Genomic DNA, 22,646 nt, shown 5'->3' on the forward strand with positions numbered 1-22,646 from the left:
TCAGATCTATAAAAAGAGGAGGCGGAGGAGGCCATTAGAGGACATCTTGGATTTGATATTTCTTCTTGTATGAGAGGTTGAGAACCCAGTTCTCTACTCCAGCAGTAGCCCCAGGACGGAAACCCTTGGGTGATTCAGTGAGATTGGGCGAGTACCCATCTCCCCTTGGTGAATTCATCCAGAATTCGCAGGAGAGCTCAGCAGTGATATTTCAGTTCAGTTTTGGAGGGCCAGCACAGTATGGGAGCAGATTCTTGAGGCCAGTTTCCCATCTCAGCTATTTTATTGTATCAGCGTGTAAACCCCAGTTTATATTATAATAAAGCTGAGATTATTTTCTGCCTATCGTTTTATGGAATTGCATGCACTTTATCTATTATATTTTACATGGCAATCTTCTGTTAAATGAATGATAATTTAATAGTGAAATTTGGGTTGAGTTCAATTTCTACAAATTTAGAAAAATATCCAGTTTGGGACATTACAGTGGTATCATAGTTGGTTTTCCTGCCAGTTTGAGGGTTTATTACAGATCAAACCATGTGTGCCTAAGGTCAAATAGACTATCTTGGGGTGGGTTACTGAAGTGCCACTACAGGGATAAACACACATCACACGTGAAATAAAAGACGGTGAATTGAAGAAGAATTATTGTTCAAAGGGGTTGTAGTATCATTTTGATAGGCCAAATCATTATTCAAAGGTCGAATTTATCTCTCTACGTAGCAAAGCAAAAGTCGATTCCTTTTTTCGTTGTCGTATTAAGGCCAAGTAATCTAACCCAAGGAGTCGAGTTATGTCTTGCCGAAGCAGAATTCATGAGGGCTGAAATCAGAAATCCCCGGTGCAATTGAGTCAAGTCATCATCCACGCAGATATTGGTCGGCTAACTATTTGTCAAGTCAAACAAGGGTGGGATTGTCGTGGGTCATTAATCTGGTCAATGTTTATAAACAACCGATACACAGGTGTTTGATTCCTTGTTGTATGCGTCCACTGGTGTGATTGGAACCTGCAGTTGCTTGTTGTTAAGGGGATTCATGAACAAGTTCGATCTGGGGATAGATCATTGGTAATTCATGGGAGCTTGTGTGACATGTATGCAAGGTGTTGACATTGGTCGTAGTGCTTAAGGTGCATAAGGAATGTCAATGCGATGACCAAATAAGCTAGAACGTATGAGTACCTAAGGATAATGCGCATTTGTTCGTTGACAGAGATCATGCAACATTTGAATTTTTAGTTCGGGCAATGTGCAAGACGCTCGTGGCAGTTGTGTGCGTACTGGGGAGTCGAGCTGCCTACGTGGAATGGTCGTGCGCTCAGAGGGCCGAATCTTTTAACGCATTGAATCGCTCGTGAGTGTGATACTTTGCGTTGGATGAAAGGTAGAACGATTTTCTTGTAAATAAAACCACCTGTAGCGAAACTTGGGAAGCATTGGTCGACTTATGTAACAAAGGTGTGATGACATACAAGCTCGATTGCGATGAAATGTTGTGTATAAGAGATGTCAATAAAATGGTGTGATGAGTTAGTGCAAGCAAAGACCAAGGAATGAGCTGGGCTTCCTTTTGTGAGTCGAGTTCCTCATCCTGTTGGAGGTGTTTCACTGAAGAACCAAAATGCAGTGTGAGCCAATTTGTTGCTATAACAACATTTGAGGAATATAGAACAGGTGACAGAGCCATGAGTTTAACTCCAGCTGAAGGCATAGTTGAAGTAGTGTTTCAAAAGTGATTCGAGCTGATAAAAAAAATTGTTGGTTAGAAATTTTGAAGTGATAGGTCCTGACCGTCCAGCTATTATTGACCCTGAATCTGCTTTGGAGCAATTTCACGATGTGCAAGCCTCGTCTCTGTCAAGGATGACAAGCTTATTGTTTCTAAAGATTCACGTGAATTCCTTGGAAATTTCCAGGAGTTTAATATCATTATTAGTAGAGATCGACTTCCTAATTTCCAGAGATCAATTTTTGGAAGTAAGTCTCATATTGACTAGAGAGGTTCACGTCTAGAACGCATACTCCAGTCAAATAAGAGTACTCAACTTAGATTTGGAAGGAAATTCGACTGTGACAATTATTGGACAGAGGCGCAGATACCAGTGCGATGCTTGTGTGCAATGTGACGAGTGTATTGAGACTGTATAGCGAATTTATTCATCTGGGACTAGAATCAACACGGGAAGGGTTATATCAACAATCTCAGAAGAAGATGAATTGCCTATCAGACGAGGTCATTCTGGAGGGTGTCATCCATGCAAAAAGGGACAAATTGGTTGTCCTCAACGAAGAAATGATTCCAGGTTCATTCCTTAAAACTTGCAAGCTTAATATTTCACTGATTTTGTATTTCTGGGCATGCAATAAACAATTAACATTGACTATACATATCCTTTGAAATAAACTCGGAAGAAAACACCTACATTAGAAAACTACACAGTGAAAAAAACCATATTGAACTTAAACATGGATCAAACCCTTATAAGTCCTCTTAATAAACTAGCAGCAACCATCAACCGATCTCTTTCCAAAGGGATACTTTGCTTTAGCAAGAACAACCACAGAAAAAACATGAGTTGGGATACAAAATTTATGCACTTGGAACAGATTTGAGATATGCATGGGGGTTGCAACAAAGGCCATACTCAAATTTGAAGAACTTGCTTCACTTCTCTCCAAGGTGCATCAACCAGATGGGAAGAGCTTGGTTTGGGCTCTAAAATTAGCCATGCTTGCTCTCATACAACAAAAAAAAATTGGAGAATCCTTGTGTTGGGGTCAAACTTCTAATTGCTTCTTGTCTTAGTAGTATCATGATGTTGACCGCACCTATACCTCCTTACAGTGATGGCCTTATGAGGAGAGTCTTCAAACTAATAGTGGAGACCTTTCAGGATTTGGATAATAATGAGGGCCATACTTTTGAGAAGAGGCTAGAGATTCTAGAAGTCATGGCCTTGGTTAGATCTTATGACCTCATGTTTGAGCTGGTGTGTGACATTTTGATCATACAGATGTTCCAATGCTTCTTCAGCATTAGGAAACATCATCCTAATACAGTCATAACACACATGCAGTCCATTTTGTCCTCATGTATGGGAGGCCATGAGGCAATTTGCAAGAGGTTGCAGTCTAAGTTGTTGTCCATTTGGAGGGAGGAACAGTTGGTTTCACATGCTGCTTATGAACTAACCGAAAGATTAGTTGAGTAAAACATTGGACTATTCAGGAAACGGTTGACCCAGGAGGAGTTACAGTGGATTTATGGTGACCAACCATGTAGCAGGAATGAGTTGAGGAGGAAGGGTCTTTGCTTCATCTGCAAGGAACCTTGGGGACCTGACCACTCATGCTTGGGAGATGCAGAGGAGATGGCAGAGGTAGAGAAGAAGGATATTCCCTCTGTATTTCGAGATGAGGACTCTTCTTTGGATGATTCCATAGGGTCACATGAGGATGCCTCTGGGGAGCATAACCAGTCATATGGAGTAGCTGACAGGAAGCCAGATTTCTATTCCAATATGCATGATGAGCCTTTTGGGGAGAGCCAGTTGGAGGTTCATGTTGAGCCCATGGTGGAGGAGGATGAACAACCATCCTTGGGGCCAGCCACTAACGAGGTGCAAACAGAGGTAGTGGCAGCCAGCTAAGCTGCAAAATTTTCAGGCAGCGACCCTCTCCAGGAGTACATAGACAGAGCTTTCAGCACATCTTGCCCGCTTTTTCCCATTAGTGGGAGAGAGACAAGATTTCTTGGACACGTCTTGATTGACCGAGTAGAGCATCAGGAGTTGAGCACGGACCAGTATCAGCCTAGTATACATATTCCTTGCACAAGTGTCCATACATTAGATTGGCGGGAGATCATGAGTTGGTATCCTATTGATGGAGTATCATTCTTAGTTCGGGGCACAGTACAACAGGAACCCTTAGACGAGAGGGTTATTGCATGTTCCAGCGGGCAGTGGGTTGTGGATCGATAGTTCATCAGTATTTCAGTAGCACTAGCCCAACATCAATAAAGTAGGGTTGACCTCGATCTATGCCAAAGGTTGGATTAGAGAGAGGTAATGAGTTGGTACGCAGTCGATGGGGCAACATTCACAATCGGAGCTATAGCCCAACAGGAGCCATGGAGCATTGATGCTTGGTGGCATTGGGATCCAAGAGGGTTTATTGATGACAGGTTCAGTCAGAGATTGGTCTGGGATCCGGGCATTGAGGGATCCGTTCTTGGTGGGTCGACACAGAGGCATAGCCTCACCCAACGATTTGTATGGGATCCGGGCATTGGGTCTCAGCTGCATTGGGCCACCAGACTAGTCCACAAGTTTGGATTGCTTGAGGGCAAGCAATCTTGGGGTGGGAGGACTTGTAATGTTCCTTTTTTTGGTGTTCCTCACGACATGGTTAGGATGGACTTTCAAGGCTAGGGCAGACAGGTCACAGGTACAAGTTCACTTCATCAGCGGGCCCAGGGGCTTCTAGAGGTGTTTCATGGGGTTTTGGGGAGCTTTTATGAGGTCCGATGGCATTCGCTTGGTATATTCCATCATCCGCATAGTTTGTCTTTCGTTCCGTTGCATTCCGACAACTTTCAAAAAATTGAGTTATTAATGGGCCTGACTCAATTAATTACGCTTAAGGTGGCATTTCGGGAGGAATACTTGGTAGAACACCTTAGTGTAATAGCTCGTTGGAACCGGAACGAGAAGATCTACAAGATGGGATGGATAGAAGTGATTTTCGGAGGCTTGAGGAGGATGGTGGCCAATTTACCATTTTCCCACATTAAAAAGAATATTTTAATTAAGGGAAATGTGCTCAATGTTAAAATAATAATAAAACAGGAGCTTCTAGAGGAGTCCATCAGATCTATAAAAAGAGGAGGAGGAGGCCATCAGAGAATATCTTGGACTTGATATTCCTTCTTGTATGAGAGGTTGAGAACCCGGTTCTCTACTCAAGCAATAGCCCCAGGACGAAAACCCTCGAGTGATTCAATGAGATTGGGCGAGTACCATCTCCCCTTGATGAATTCATCCAGAATTCACTTCGCAGGAGAGCTCAACAGTGATATTTCAGTTCAGCTTTGGAGGGCTAGCACAGTATGGGAGCAGATTCTTGAGGCCAGTTTCCCATCTCATTTTTTTTATTGTATCAACATGTAAACCCCAGTTTATAGTATAATAAAGCTAAGATTATTTTATGCTTATCGTTTTATGAAATTGCATGCACTTTATCTATTATATTTTACATGGCAATCTTTTGTTAAATGAATGATAATTTAATGGTGAAATTTGGGTTGAGTTCAATTTCTGCAAATTTAGAAAAATATCCCGTTTGGGACATTACATTCAGTGGCAGCTGTTGTTGGAGGGACAGCGCAGTCGTTGTGGAGTTTTGAGAGATCTGGATTAACATAATAGCAGAATATTTGGAGGTCCACTCAGCTATCATCTTTTCTATTTTGTATCAAACATTTCCAGTTGTACTCTGCATGCTATATTATAATAAATAAAGCTGAGTCATTCCTTGTGCTGCATTTTTTTACTTTTGCAAATTGTCAATGTATTTGTCATGCTTGTATAACTTTTGGGTTCCTGTTTACTATTTACTAGTGTTTTTTGGTGTAATTTCATGGGTTTTTGGCAAAAATGCCAACATAAAATTTTCTAAAGAAAATTCTCAGAAAAATACCACAAAATTCCCAAAAGGGAAATTACATACTCTGCTTTCTAGAGCTTAATTCATCTCTATGTTTCAAGAAACATTGGCCTGGAGTGAATTTCAACCGAGAAACAAAAATGGAACGCGGAAACGCGTTTGGTACGGGCCTGAAATGCGTTTCAGGTCATACGGGCAAATTTCGCAAGGCTGAAATGTGGCTAGTATGGCCTGAAGCACATTCTAGGCTCGTACGACCACGTTTCTAGCAAAAAAAGACAATTATTTTTTTTTTCCTTTTTTCGTTTTAACTTTTTTATTTGGCAATTAAAATAATGTGTGTATTTTTGTGATGTTTCTTTTTCTAGTGTTCCTTATGGCATGGTTAGCATGCACTTTCAGGGTTGGAGGCAAACAGGTCACAGGTGCAGGTTTACGTCATCAGCGAGCCTAGGCACTTTTGGAGATGTTTCATGGGGTTTTGAAGAGTTTCTATGGGATCTGATGGCATTCGCTTGGCGTGTTCCATCATCTGCATAGCTTGTATTTCGTTCCGTTACATTCCGACAACTTTCGAGATATGGTTATTATTGGGCCTAACTCAATTAATTACGCTTAAGGTGGCATTCCGAGAGGAATACTTGACGAAACACCTTAGCGTAATAGCTCATTGGAACCAAAATGAGAAGATCTACAGGATGAGATGGTTAGAAGTGATTTTCAGTGACCTAAGGAGGCATGGTGGCCAATTTACCCTTTTGCCACATTAAAAAGAATATTTTAATTGAAATAAAAAGAGGGAAAAGTGCTCCATGATTAAAATAATAATAAAATAGGAGGTTCTAGAGGGGTCCATCAGATTTATAAAAAGAGAAGGAGGAGGCCATTGGAGGACATCTTGGATTTGATCTTTCTTCTTGTATGAGAGGTTGAGAACCCGGTTCTCTACTTCATTGGTAGCCCCAGGATGGAAACCCTCGAGTGATTTAGTGAGATTGGGCGAATACCCATCTCCCCTTGGTGAATTCATCCAAAATTCACAAGAGAGCTTAGCAATGGCATTTCAATTCAGTTTTGGGGGGCCAACACAACATTGGAGCATATTTCTTGAGGCCAGTTTCCCATCTCAACTATTTTGTTGTATCAGCATATAAACCCAAATTTTCCATTATAATAAAAGCTGAGATTATTTTTGCTCATCATATTATTGAATTGCATTCACTCTATTTGTTATATTTTACATGGCAATCTTCTATAAATTGAATGGTAATTTTATGGAGAAATTTTGGTTGAATTAGATTTCTGCAAAATTAGCCAACTATCCCATTTGGGATATTACAATGGTATTAGAGTTAGCTTTCCTACCAGCATGAGGGTTTGCTTGCCACAATTGTCGGAGACATATTAGATCTTCATGCATCAAGAATATATTTATGAGGGTTTGATTATCTACCAAGTTACTTCAAATTCTTCATTTTGGAGGGACCGCTACAAAAATCGTTAATATCCGATCAATCGCTAGCAAGTGTGCAAATCTGGCTGGATACCAATCTACGTAGGAGGAGGCATCACCCAGCAGCAATTGGACCAGCATAGCAATACATTCCTCTAGGCAGATTTGTTGCCTAACAAGAGTTCGAATCATTGTGAATTTGTCAATGAGACAGTGTCGCTTGGTCAAGCTTGCGTAGGGATTACATATAAAGGTGGGCCGATTTCAAATTTAATGTCCAATATCAAGATACCACAACGCTGTCTATTTGGGTAGCCGAATTTTTTTTCCAAATTGTGTCCATCCTGGCAACGACATCATTATATGAAGACGAATTGTAATATCTCCTCAGACGTCTAGTGTTGTGGTTCATGGTGCAGACCACAAGGGGGCAACTTTGATAGGGCGTTCAGCTAAGTGGAGTAGTCGAAGCCACCCATGCAATGTGATCTGTAATAGCAACATCAGAGTCGAATCTAGTTTTCCAGGGGCGCATTTGAAGTTTTTTTGGTTAATCAATGAAATCTGGTCGTGATGGTTGGATCTACTCAGTCATAGTTAGCGATTGATCTACTTTGTGACTCGACTTGGTGTCTACTGAGGCCATGGATTTTAAGCTGCAATTGAAATCTATCAACAAGTCGTTGTGCGTCTACTTAAAGAACACAATCTGATATATCTGCGTGCACGTGGATCTAATGATGGTTTTATTGTTGTGTGATTTTGAGTATACAATTTTCACCAATCACGCATTAGTTGAAGTCCCTTGTGCATAGAATGAGATTCAAATACCGAAAGCGCTCGAATGCCGCTGTGCGTTGTTCCTTTCAATGAGCGTATGGCAATCTGAAGTAGTAGGCATCGAAAATTTATGCGTAGTTTTGGGATAGAATGCCAGTGTATGCGAATGTTGGGTGTGGTATTCATATCATTTGTACCATTATGCCCTCGTTTATCAGTTGGATCACAAGAATACCATGGTGATCAAAAGAATACCAGGGTCCATCGAGAGTATGCAACATGGGTATATAGACAAGGCATGCAGCACAGTTTGGCCACTTGTACCCATTACAGGGAGAGAGGCAGGGTTTTCTCAATGGATATTGTTGATTGACCAGACAGAGTTGCGTGAGTTGGGCATGGTGCAACATAGGAGACTTATCGCAGATAATGGTGCTTATGCATTCGATCCCTCCCACTGGATGGATTGGCAAGAGCTCATGAGTTGGTACCCTATTGATGGAGTATCATTTGTAGTCAGGAGCCCTTAGATGTGGAGCATGGACTTTTCGTTTAGATGAGGGAGGCTCTTTTGGAGATAGTGGTGCATCCATCTTTGGGTGTACCCATTGACGAGGTGCAAGTAGATGCAGTGGTAGCTAGCAAAGTTGTAGTATTCCCAGGCAGTAGCCCTCTCCAAGAGTACATAGACAAGGCATGCAGCACAATTTGGCCACTTGTACCCATTACAGGGAGAGAGGCAGGGTTTTCTTGATGGATATTTTTGATTGACCAGAAAAAGTTGCGTGAGTTGGGCAAGGTGCATCATAGGAGACTTATTACAGATAATGGTGCCCATGCATCGGATCCCTCCCACAAGATGGATTGGCGAGAGCTCATGAGTTGGTACCCTATTGATGGAGTATCATTTGTAGTCAGGAGCATTGTACAGCAGGAGCCCTTAGATGTGAGGGATACTACATGCTCCAGTTGGCAGCAGGATGTAGGCTGGCCACTCATCAGTATTTCGGCATAGCATCAACATGGTGAGATCTACCTTGATCTATGCCAAGGGTTGGATTGGAGAGAGGTGATGAGTTGGTAGGCGGGGGATGGAGCAACACTCATGGTTAGATTTATAACACAGCAGGAGCCATGGAGCATTGATACTTGTTCTTAGTGGTATTGGGATCCAGGAAGATTAGTTAAGGACACGTTTAGTCAAATATTGGTCTGGGATCCAGACATTGAGGGGTCCATTCATGGTGGGTTGACACAAAGGCATACCATCACCCAGTGGTTTGTATGGTATCCAGGCATTGGGCCTCAGTTACATTGGGCCACCAAACTGGTCCACAAGTTTGGATTGCTTGAGGGAAAGCAATCTTGGGGCGGGAGGATTTTTGATGTTCCTTTTTCTGGTGTTCCTTATGGCATGGTTAGGATGGACTTTCAAGGTTGGCGGCAGACAGGTGCAGGTTTACATCATTAGCAGGCCCGGGGGATTTTGGAGATGTTTCACAGGGTTTTGAGGAATTTCTATGGGATTCGATGGCATTCGCTTGGCGTGGTCCATCATCTGCACAACTTGTCTTTCGTTCTGTTACGTTCCGACAACTTTCAAAAAACAGGGTTATTATTAGGCCTAACTCAATTAATTATGCTTAACGTGGCGTTCTAAGAGGAATGCTTGACAGAACATCTTCATGTAATAGCTCATTGGAATCGGAATGAGAAGATCTATAGGATGGGATGGTTAGAAGTGATTCTTACTGACCTAAGGAGGCATGGTGGCCAAATTACCCTTTTCGCACATTAAAAAGAATATTCTAATTAAAAAGAGGGAAAAGTGCTCCATGATTAAAATAATAATAAAATAGGAGTTTCTAGAGGGGTCCATTAGATTTATAAAAAGAGGAGGAGGAGAACATTGGAGGGCATATTGGATTTGATCTTTCTTTTTGTATGAGAGGTTGAGAACCCAGTTCTCTACTTCATTAGTAGCCCCGAGACGGAAACCCTCAGGTGATTTAGTGAGATTGGGCGAGTACCCATCTCCCCTTGGTGAATTCATCCATAATTCACAGTAGAGCTTAGCAGTGGCATTTCAATTCAGTTTTGGAGCGCCAACACTGTTGAGAAATCTATGGCATGAAACAAAAGATGATTTCTCTAGGAATGATAACTGCTTATGAATACATTTTACTTCTTTAGATTAGGTTCTTCTTTTGAATTATTATAGTGTTATTCTTCATCAAACAACTACCAAACAATATACGATAATGAGACAAGAGACACAAGATGTAGGCGATTAGTGAGGTCCAAAACCTCTCCAGCTTGAGCGGAAAACCCAAACGAATTCTCCTTCTTATAGAAACTTCAAGTGACCAATTCCAAGACCAAGACCCTTGACTTATCAACCATTCCAAGACCAAGTCACAAGACCCTTCTTCATTGCTTCTTCTTCTTGCCCAAGTCAACAATAGTCTAACTAACTTTTAGCACTGCAAATTTTGGCTACTCTGGCTTATTATCAGCTGCCTGAAACTTCTGCAAGATCACACGTGTAGGCTAAATTATGGATCTTGATGATGGTTTCCTTCTTCGCTTGACTTGAGGGCTTCTCCTTGTAACCTCAGCAAGCAAGATTGTTATAGTGACCTTCTACTTGGCATCTACAAAGGCTAGTGTAACCCTACTGCAGAAGCCCTAGTTTATGTCACACATGTGAGGAGGATTACCCAAAAATAGTCCCAAATTTCTTCGCTCTGCTTCCCTTTCTTCTCGCTGGTTATGAGGCTATTCTCCTTGTGATTCTCACACTTCTTATTTCAGATCCTTGGTCGAATAGTGCCATGAGAGAGGCCGAGATCTTTCAATATATAGTGATCTGCCCATAGAAAATAAGCCGACATGTGCCATGGGGTAGGTCGGATTGCCATTTTAGAATCATCTTCATCCCCTTTTTATGACCGACTAGATGAGGTACTTGTGACAAGGTCCTGGAGGGTTTGTGACACAAATAACTTCTCTTTTTACAACGTATAACATGCCCAATTGGCTCTTCAATACTTGACATTGACTCAATAGACTTTATTACTTGATGACCAATCCCAAAAGCTCTCAATGGGAGCTTTATCTATAAAAATAAAATTCCTTGAGCATGAAACCCACGACTCAAGCATAACAAAATAATTTTATTTTTCTTCTTTATATCAATTACATAAAATCATGATTACACATGTGATTATGAAGACCAAACCTAGTTATATATTTCAACACTCCCTCTTAACTAGGGAGGTATTCATAATCTAAACAAGGTACTTAGATATTCTCATTCTGAAGAATTCTCATAAGAAGAGTCGGATTTGTAACCCATCTATTTAGCATCATATCCTCCAACATTGTCACATAGCAAGGCCTTGATTAACAGCTCTATCTCTCCACAAGATCAGAGCACAATGCTGGCGAGACCAATGATTTATAGACACCCTCATCGTTGTCTCTCTCGGAACACACCCTACCCGGGTTCTCTCAAAATATGTTCCACCAAGACTATTCTTATCTTGGATTCCCAGTCCTCAAAGAATATCAGTCCTCTACGACTACTCTTATCTTGGATGCCCTACCACAATTGTCAAAGAGTATCGGATGCCAGATGTTTACCCAATCCTCCATTCTATCTTCACAAGTGAAGACAAGAATGATGTGTCTATCTCTCCCTCTCAACTTATGGAGGACAACATTCCACTGAAGGAAAGTACCCATTCCTATCAAAAGAATGTACCCAAGCTCCCTCTTGACCAAGGACTTGCTTCTAGTAGCTCTCTTGGTGGAGATCATGGGATAAACAACTGCTTGTAGAACTCCTTTCTTTGATGTCATGAATTTCTTCTTTGTCAAAGTCTACATCTTGTGGGATTTCTTCCTAGAGCATAGACCATCCATCACTTTCATCCATGAGCCATGTCAGTCATGTCATCATTCCTTTCATTGGAAAGTGATTCATTAGCCCATATTTGGCCTTCCTTCATGCCTTGCTACCATCTTCATGTCATGTTTCCTTAAGGACCTTTCATCCTTTGTGATGGTCTTTCATCATGACATCTTCATGTTTGCATCAGCATCCTGCATACATATTGACACATCTCCAAAAGATATATACTGTCAAGGGTCTCTTTCTTTTTCAGACTTCATTAGGGTCTTCATATCTTTCATGGAGATATCATATTCAAATATTTCAATCCTTGGATGTTGATTGCCTTTTCCATAGTTGCATATTTCATGATTTTCAAGGAACTTCCAGTCAGAGCTCCTCCAATTTTTTCAACCACCTCATCTTTTATGTGAAGACATGTGTAATGTTCCTAAATAAAGATACAAGTGATATAAAGCAAATAAACTGTGCAGCAAAATATAAAAACGAAATACACATTAAACACCCATGGAAATGTTGCAAATAAGAATTGTTGAACCATATTATTAGAATTCTGCAAGCTAAATACAATATATATTGGAATGGTGCACCTGGGATTGTCCCAATGGACAAGCAAGACCAACCCCCGGTGGGAAAATGGCTGAGCTGAAGGCTGCCCAGCTAGTGCACCAATCTGCACTGCGCTACCCCAGAAAACTGTTGAACTTTGACTAGTTGTAAAGTACATTAAAACCGCCCAAAAATTTTTGTGCTTTTAACCCTAGACTCCTTGGACAAAACACAGAGAAACCCAGAAGGGAATTTGGCTGGGTTTGACTTCTAGTTTTCGACCCCCATGGAGCCTCTCCCCAACTATGGCTGCCAAATTCGACCTGCTAGAAACTCCCTGCAAATCCCTCTACAAACTCCTCCAAAATGTTGGATTTACCCCTGCTATCCAACTCCTAACTATCTGGATGGCTCTTGGCCAAGATCAGCTGCTCCCCAAGTCATCACGAATTTCTGTTGGGTGGCCTCTGCGCTGTCCCTCTACTCAGAAATGTGAATTGTTGGTATGTTGGTTCAGCTAGTTGCAAACTCCAGCGAAAATGCCTGCACTATGATGCTTCCTTAGTTCCTGGATCCCCCAACAAGCAATGAATCCCTTGCTGGTCTTCAACTCCTTCTGCGTGTTTTATGGCTGCCCAGAAATACGCACTTCCCTCTCTGCGCTAACGACTGAAGTGTGTTGCTGCCCCTGACTCTCTGAAACTCCTGTAGAATAGCCTCCCCAGGGTGGGCATAGATGGTCCCCCGAAGTAGAGGTTGAATCTCCTGCGTGAGAGATTCGTGGCTAAACAGCTGGTAGACTTGCTAAACAGTGAAGCGTACAAGTGAGTGTTTGTTTGCAAATGTAGAAGATGATCCAAAATGAGAGTTGATCCCTCCTTATATTCGCTTGGGCCTCCTTAGCCTCAAGTGGGCCCCTCCATGCACCCATTAGATTTCCCTCCAAGCATATCGAATAGCCAAGTTCGAATTCCCCCATGTGGGTGGCCCCACATCTCACTAGCTGCTAAATAAAGTCGAATTTTCCCCAAAGTTCCTAAGTCAAAGTGTAGGGTCCTCTTCCTAAGTAAAAAATGTGCCAAAATTGTGTAGCTGCACCATGTGACTAATGTTTGTGAGAAGGGACATGACAATCCTCCCCTCCCAAATGTTGCTTGCCCTCAAGCAACCTCAAAATTGGGTGCTCCAATATATGCTCAATTTCCCAGGTGGCATCCTCATCCGGCAAGTTCTTCCAGTGCACCAAGGACTCCCTCATGGTCCTGCTCCTCAATCTCCTTTCCTTGCTCTCCAAAATGGCCTCTGGTTCCAACACCAAGTGGCCCTCATCATCCAATGGGGGTAGATTAGTTGTTGTTGTCACCTGTTGTCCCAACACCTTCTTAAGGCGTGAGACATGAAAAGCATTGTGGATCCTACTCCCTTGAGGCAGGTCTAGCTCATAAGCCACCTCCCCAACTCATTTAGTCACCCGATAGGGCCCATAGAAGCGTGGTTGTAGCTTCTTGGCCCCCTCCTGTTACAATGTAGACTGCTTGTAAGGCTGCAACCAGAGGTATACCAAGTCCCCCTCCTCAAAGTGTCTCTCTGTCCTATGCCAGTCTACTTAATGTTTTTGCTGATTTTGGGTTATCACCAAATTATCCTTGAGAGCCTTGAGGATATCTTGGCTCTCTTGGACCCAGTCTTTGGCCTTTGGGGCCAGGCTATCTCCATAAACAATATCAACAAAAGTTAGTGCATCATATCCATAAAGGGCACGGAAACGAGTCATACAGATGGACATGTGGTGCGTGGTGTTGTAGCAGTACTCGCCCAGATGCAAACTGTAGAAATTTCTCATTTCCCACCCCGGTTTTCAGTTTCTCCTTATTTCTCCCATATAGTTAAATGCCCTTTCCCATAACCATACATTTAACAAGCTGGAAAAAATAAATTTGCTGAAAACACAAATTCTGTTAATTTTACAGAATGCTGGAAATTGCAGAAACAAAAATTAGCAGTAATAAACAGCTATTAAAACACATTTAAACACTGAGATTTTTGGTCAATGTGACCCTGTAAAAACCCCCTACAACTCTTGGGGAAACCCAGTTCGAGAGCTCTTCTTTATTTCTGAAAATGCCTTTTTCACAGCGAGAAATATTCAGCAAAAAAAATCAGCGAGCAAATTTACAACTTATCTCTTTTCCCATTCCTCACAGCAAACTGGAAATTACAGCAAACAGGACAGCAATAAATGTTGTACGGCCTCCTCGATTTTCGTGCCCACTTTCAGCATTAAATGTTGTTGTACGACCAGCATTAAATGCGTTGTACGGACTGCAATAAATGCGCTGTACGGCCCTCGTTTTGCGTGCAAAAAAATCAGCAAACTGCTCCTCGATTTTTGTGCAAACCACTCGAAAATCTTGCCAAAATCTGCCTTTCACTGTGTGCTGAACCAGCTGTACAAATCTGCTCAACTGCTGCCTTGGAATGTGTGCCAAGCTGTTGTCTCCTTCTCCTCCCTGTTCAAAAATTTCTCTTGCTCTCTTGCTCTCCTTCTCTCAATCTGTTCATGAAAGAATGAATGACCTTTTCTCATTTTCCTCCTTTAATCTAACCCCAAGTGACTTTTGGGTGATCCCTAAATCCAATGGCTGAAATAGATTGAGATCTAAGGCTGAGATTAAATGCTCATTTAAATCTCACTTTTTATTTTTTAATTCACCCCACTTTAATAAAGACCCACTTAGTCATTTATTTCCAAAGTCACTTTTCCTTTCTAATTTTTCATTGACTTTATAAAAGTCACTTTAAAATTAGACTTAGTAACTTTATCACTTAAAGTCACTTTTAAATTAGATTTAACTTTATAAAATTATAAAGTCACTTTAGGAGAAAAATTAAATTCTTTTGGACACTTTTCCTTAGGCCAAAGATCAAAGCCTAAGGGAACCACCTGTCCTCCGGTACCAAATTTCAACACTCCCTCTTACCGAGGAAGGTGTTCCTCACCACACCCATCTTGTCTCTGAAGTAGACATGCTTGCCCCGTGGTAAGGCTTTGGTAAGAATATCTGCAACCTGCTCATCAGTGGAAATATACTCAAGCTTCACAACTCCCTTCTGAACATAGTCTCTGATGAAATGATATCTGATCCCGATATGCTTTGACCTGTCATGAAATACTAGATTCTCCGTGAGTTTAATGCAACTCTGATTATCACAGTAAATCACTGAAGGTCTCAATGGCTGACCAAATAAGCCAAACAACATCTTGCGAAGCCAGATGGCCTCACAACTAGCTAGACTGGCTGCCATATACTCTGCTTCCGCTGAACTCAGTGCTACTGACTGCTGCTTCCGGCTGAACCATGACACTACTGCTGAACCCAACCCAAAACAGCACCCTGAAGTGCTCTTCCTATCAGAAGCACAACCTGCCCAATCAGAATCAGTGTATCATGCCAATCTCACTCCATCTCCCTGCCTGTAGTCCAGACCATAATCCACTGTCCCCTGCAAGTACCGCAAAATGTGTTTTGCAGCCACCCAGTGAACCTTCCTAGGCTCACACATAAACTAACTCATCGTGTTGACTGCAAAACAGATATCTGGTCTAGTGTTGACCAAATACATCAAGGAACCAATCAGCTGCCTGTACAATGTGGGATCCACCAACTCGGAATCCGAAGCATGAAGCTTCTTCCAGTTGGTGATCATCGGTGTCGACATGGGTCTACAATCCTCCATGTGGAATCTGCTAAGGATGTCCACAATATACTTCCCCTGCCCCAGGAAGAAATGCCCCTCCTCCTGCCACACCTCCAAGCCCAAAAAGTAATGCATCAAGCCGATGTCCATCTCAAACTCTGTCGCAAGATCTCTCTTGCAGTGCTCTATGAGTCTCTCTGCACCTGTAATGACCAAGTCATCCACATACAGCACCAGAATGAGAGGCTCCTCACCAATCACAATAAAGTAAAGGTCCGGATTTACCTCACTCTTTGTGAAACCCATCCCCTACAAATATGTATCTATCCTGGAGTACCAAGCTCTGGGAGCTTGCTTCAGGCCATAAAGGGCCTTCTTCAGTCTGCACACATGGGACTCCTTCCCATGCACCTCAAAGCCCTGTGGCTGCTCAATGTACACCTCCTCCTGTATGAAACCATTGAGAAATGCAGTCTTCACATCCATCTGGTGGATCTTCCAACCCATCTCTGCTGCTATCGATATAATGGAGCGGATCAAAGTATATCGAGCCACGGGAGCGAAGGTCTCCTCATAATCAACTCCCTCTACCTGGGAGAACCCTCTAGCCATAAACCTTGCTTTGAATTTCTCAATGCTGCCATCTGCAGCATGCTTTACCTTGTAAAGCCATCTGGAAGTAACCACGGATTTGCCCTCAGGCCTCGGCACCACCTCCCAAACATCATTCTTCATGATAGAAGAATACTCCTCCTGCATGGCCTCTCTCCAGACCTGCTGGCTAGCTGCCTCCTCTTAGCTAGAAAGCTCAGAGTCAAGGATGCTGGTAACCATCGCCATATAGCTACAAAACCTCTCAGGTGGTCTACTCTCTCTGACCGGCCTCTTCGGCTCAGCAACAGATGAGGCATCTCTCAAGGTGTCCTGAAGCCACTTGGGCTTCCTCTTCCCTGAGCATGCTTCTCCCATAGGAGAATGAAACTCCTCCTCCTCATCACCATCAGTAGCCTGAACTCCTGACTATCTGTCTGTTGTCCTCCTGCCTGCACCTGAACCTGTAGAAGTTGAGGTACCGTGTGAACTGTCCATCAGTGGACTCCCTAGTGAACTGCTCTGTGAACTGCTCTGCATGCTGCCCGGAGCACCACCCCTCTGGCTCGGTGAGCCACTGCTCACTGACGGACCTGACATCCTCATAGATGTACCTCCTGATCCTCTTGATCCCTGCCCACTGGATCCCTGCGACTGACTCAACTGCTGCTGAGGGTCTGGCTGATCCGGATACTCTAACTCCCGTGACCTCCTAAAGGCCCTGTCCTCCTCGAACTTCACATCCCGTCTGACAACAACTCTCCTCTGTGCAGGAATGTAAATCCGAAAGGCCTTTGAGGTCTCACTGTAGCCCACAAAGATACCCTTCTCTGCGGTGGGCTCTAGTTTGGTCCTCTTCTCCTTGGGTATATAGGAGTATGTAATGCATCCAAAGATATGAAGATGACCAATATCAGGCTTCTTCCCAGAGAAAGCCTCCTCCGGAGTCATGTGCCCCAAGGCACGATGCGGACTCCTATTCTGCAAGTAAACAGCTGTGTTGCAGGCCTCTGCCCACAAGAACAACAGCAACCCCTGATCATGTAACATGGCTTTGGCAGCCCCTATGATGGATCTGTTCTTCCTCTCTGCAACCCCGTTCTGATGGGGGTTGTAAGGAACAGTGAACTCCCTCCTAATGCCTGCCTCCGCACAATAGTCAACAAACTCTCCAAGGGTGTACTCTCCTCCATTGTCCGACCTCTGGGACTTGATCTTTCGACCTGTCTGTGTCTCCACAAGAGCTCTGAACTCCTGAAACCGCTTGAAGACCTCACTCTTGGTCTTCAAAAAATAAATCCAGGTCCTCCTGGAGTGATCATCAATGAATAAAACATAGTACTCATATCCACTCAAGGAAACATGAGACATCCGACCGCTCACATCGGAATGAATCAAATCAAGTATCCCAGTCGCTCTGCTGTCACTGCTGGGAAAAGGGGATTTGGCAAACTTGCCCATCGCACAACCTCTGCAAGTATCAAAGTGATCAGTACTGAAATCTAGCACACCTGTAGTGATCTCCCGCAATGTCCTCAAGGCTCCATGATACATATGTCCCATCCTGCGGTGCCAAATCTCACACAGCTCAGAACTGCTAGCTCTGCTGTCGGTACTACTGCTCAATGCCAAAAGGGGCTGGAATGCAAACTTGTACACCTTTGCATGGCGTACACCTATCACTCTAGCTGAATCAGCTGGAGTGCCCCTGGGATAAATCAACACCTGTCCTCCCCTGAACAATACCTCATATCCTCTGTCCTCCAAAGCTGAGACGGATATGAGGTTCTTCCTCATCCCTGGCACATAAAGAACATCTGACACTTTCAAGGGAGGTTTGGACTCCCTCTGAAATGTCAGTGTCCCCACCCCGACTGCTCTAACAACTCTGTCATCACCGAGTACTACCTCTATATCAGTGCCACTCTCTGAAAGCTCTGAGAAGTACTCACGGACTCCTGTCATGTGACGTGAAGCCCCACTGTCCACATACCAGATACCTGAAGATGCTCCGCTAATCGAGGGAAAAGCATGCTCCCTCTGAACCTGTGTGGCAGGTGATCCTGCACTAGAGGACTCACACGTAGTGAACGCAAACTCCCGGTCAAAACAACCTGCAAAGTCCTCAATCTCTGCTGAAGCTGCCACATCCTGGTTCTTCCCCTTCTTCTTCTTCTTCTCCGGACACACAACTGCATAGTGTCCCATCTTTTGACAATTCCAACACTTCACCTTGGAATAGTCCTTCTGTGTGTTCCCCTGTTTACCTTTACCTTTGCCTTTGCCCCCACAACTGCTTGTGGAAGCCTGCTTCTTCCCTTTGCCTTTCTTGCCTCCTGCCACCGGTGCTACATCCTCATCCTGCTCAACTGGCTTGGCTGCCCCAAGCTGACCTTTCCTGATCTCTGTCTGAATGCAATCATCCCAAAACCTCTCCCATGTGGGAAGGGTCTCACGTGCACAAACCCCATCAGCAATGTTCAACCATGAACGGGGGAGGCCATTCACTGCAATCTGCACCAACTCAGTGGGTGGAATGGCCTCTCCAATCGCTGCCAGCTCATCTCTCACATTAGTAATCTTTGTGAGATATCCAGCTGCACTATCATTAGCCATCTTAATGTTCTTCAGCTTCTCCTTCAGGACCATCTTCCGGTTCTCATTGGTACTCTGGTAGAGATTGGACAATGTTGTCCACATCTCATGGGCATTGCTCTTTCCTCTCACATGAGGAATGCAATGGTCTTTGATTCCGTCTAGAATCAGCTTCTTACCCTTGTTGTTCTTTTTATTATAAGCTGTCAACTGAGTAGCATCAGTAGGCACAACAACAGGGTTCTGTGTGGTATGCACCATGATATCCCAGACTTTTGCCTCCTCAAAGATACTCTGCATTCTCTCCTTCCAAACGCTGTAATTTATATGCCCATCCAGCCTATCCTCCACCCTCAATCCCAATGACATCCTGCTGTCCTAACACTGAAAAATGGCACTGCTGTAGTAAAGATAAAACTGTTGTTTATGAAAAAATCAGCTTGCTGGAATTTTCTAAGTGAAAAATCAGCAGCTGTAATTTTTCCTTTTGCTGTCCCAAACTGCCCTTCAACACTCAAGCTCTGATACCATGTAGAAATTTCTCATTTCCCACCCCGGTTTTCAGTTTCTCCTTATTTCTCCCATATAGTTAAATGCCCTTTCCCATAACCATACATTTAACAAGCTAGAAAAAATAAATTTGCTGAAAACACAAATTCTGGAAATTTTACAGAATGCTGGAAATTGCAGAAATAAAAATCAGCAATAATAAACAGCCATTAAAACACATTTAAACACTGAGATTTTTTGTCAATGTGACCCTGGAAAAACCCCCTACAACTCTTGGGGAAAACCAGTTCGAGAGCTCTTCTTTATTTCTGAAAATGCATTTCTCACAGTGAGAAATATTCAGCAAAAAAATCAGCAAGCAAATTTACAACTTATCTCTTTTCCCATGCCTCACAGCAAATTGGAAATTGCAGCAAACAGGACAGCAATAAATGTTGTACGGCCTACTCGATTTTCATGCCCACTTTCAGCATTAAATGTTGTTGTACAACCAACATTAAATGCGCTGTACGGACTGCAATAAATGCGTTGTACGGCCCTCGTTTTGCGTGCAGAAAAATCAGCAAACTGCTCCTCGATTTTTGTGCAAACCACTCCTCGAAAATCGTGCCAAAATCTGCCTTTCACTGTGTGTTGAACCAGCTGTACAAATCTGCTCAACTGCTGCTTTGGAATGTGTGCCAAGCTGCTGTCTCCTTCTCCTCCCTGCTCAGAAATCTCTCTTGCTCTCTTGCTCTCCTCCCAATCTGCTCATGAAAGAATGAATGACCTTTTCCTCCTTTAATCTAACCCCAAGTGACTTTTGGGTGATCCAAATGACTTTTGGGTGATCCCTAAATCCAATGGTTGAAATAGATTGAGATTTAAGGCTGAGATTAAATGCTCATTTAAATCTCACTTTTTATTTTTTAATTCACCCCACTTTAATAAAAACCCACTTAGTCATTTATTTCCAAAGTCACTTTTCCTTTCTAATTTTTCATTGACTTTATAAGTCACTTTAAAATTAGACTTAGTAACTTTATCACTTAACGTCACTTTTAAATTAGATTTAACTTTATAAAATTATAAAGTCACTTTAGGAGAAAAATTAAATTCTTTTGGACACTTTTCCCTAGGCCAAAGATCAAAGCCTAAGAGAACCACCTGTCCTCCGGTACCAAATTTCAACACAACCACCAAATCCACGTCCTCTGCTAACCTGTCACATAGTTGCTCAAGTACCCCTCCAACCACTTATTAACTCTCTCTGTCTGGCCATCTGTCTAAGGGTGATAACTGGTGCTAAGAGTGAGCTCTGTCCCAACCAACCTGAAGAGTTCCTACCAAAAGCCACCCATGAATCTGCTCTCTGTCGCTCACTCTGTTCTTGGGGAGCCCATGCACTCTGAAAACCTCCTAGAAGAACAGCTCGGCAACCTGTGCAGCCGTGTAACTAGTGGGGATGGCAAAGAAATGGGCAAATTTGGTCAACCTGTCGACCACTACGTATATGCAATCCTTCCCCTGTACTGTGGGGAGCTCAGTGATGAAATCCATCGAAATACTTTCCCATTTCCCCTTCGGGATGGGAAGTGGTTGTAGCAATCCTGCAAGGTGGGTCAGCCCCCCTTGTTCCACTGACAGGTCTCACACTATCATACGTGTTGCAGCACGTCCTCCATAAGGCCCTTCCACGTGAATCTCTCCTGAACAGCCATATAAGTCTTTTGGAACCCTTGGTGCCCGGATAATGGTGAATCATGAGCTGCTTGGAATACCCTCTCCCTCAACTACGAGTTGGGCACTACGTAAATGCGCCCCTTGTAATAGATGACCTCATCCATCACACAGTGATGCTTATCTGCATGTGTCCCCTCCAATACCTCGCATGCCCTCCTATCCTTGGAGTACTCCACCAACAACTGAGCCTTCCAATCATGGCACATGCTCATGAGAGATAACCCAGATAAAGCATCAGCCACCACATTGTGCTTCCCCCGCACATACTCTATGTCGAAATCATAGGCCTCCACCTTGATGACCCATCTTTGTTGCCTGTCATTGAGGCCCTGCTACCCCATGAAATGTCGAAGACTGTTGTGATCAGTCTTCACTCGGAACCGGTTGCCCACCAAGTACTGGCAAAACTTGGCCAATGCATGCATAATGGCCAGCATCTCCTTGTCATATATGGAATATGACAGCTCATGCAGTAAGAGCTTTCAACTCTCGAAAGTTATGGGATGCCCCTCCTGTAATAATGTTGCTCCAACTCCTACCCCAGATGCATCACACTCCACCGTGAATGGTTGGGAAAATTCCGGAAGTGCCAAAACAAGGCAACTACTCATCACCTCCTTAAGGCGATCAAAAGCGACCTACGCTCCATCAGTGCATGCGAAGGCCCCCTTCTTGGTCAAGTTGGTCAAAGGCGCTGCCAGCTGCAAGAACCCTTTGACAAACTTCCTGTAGTAGGTGCAAATGCCCAAGAAGCCCCTCAGTGTAGTCATGTCTCGGGGTACTAGCCAATCCCAGATGGCCCGAATCTTTTCCTCGTGGACTTTCACCCCATCTGCTCCAATGATATGCCCTAGGTAGAGCATCTTTGTCAACCCAAACTCGCACTTGGAGAGCTTGGCATAAAACTGTTGCTCCTCCAGAATGCGCAATACCTCCTCTAAGTGTTGGAGGTGCTCCTCCCATGTCTGGCTGTAGATCAGAATGTCAATGAAGAACACTAGCACGAACCTCCTCAACTATCCCCGGAAGACATGCTTCATGCATGACTAGAATGTGGCCGGAGTGTTGGTCAACCCAAATCGCATGATCAGAAACTCAAAGTGCCCATAGTGGCACTGAAAAGTTGTCTTAGGGATATCCTGATCCCTCACCCAGATCTG

General features: G+C 43.4%; 1 protein-coding gene across 1 annotated transcript in view; it reads right to left on the reverse strand.

Moving 5' to 3' along the window:
• The window catches only part of HEXO3 (beta-hexosaminidase 3), a 315,121-nt gene that overhangs the window by 263,384 nt on the left and 29,091 nt on the right, over positions 1-22,646 (reverse strand). The gene's annotated exons all lie outside the window — the stretch shown is intronic.

Source organism: Pinus tabuliformis, chromosome 6 (genome assembly GCF_031772625.1).
Source record: "Pinus tabuliformis cultivar Carrire ecotype Pingquan chromosome 6, CPIR1, whole genome shotgun sequence".
NCBI lineage: Eukaryota > Viridiplantae > Streptophyta > Pinopsida > Pinales > Pinaceae > Pinus > Pinus tabuliformis.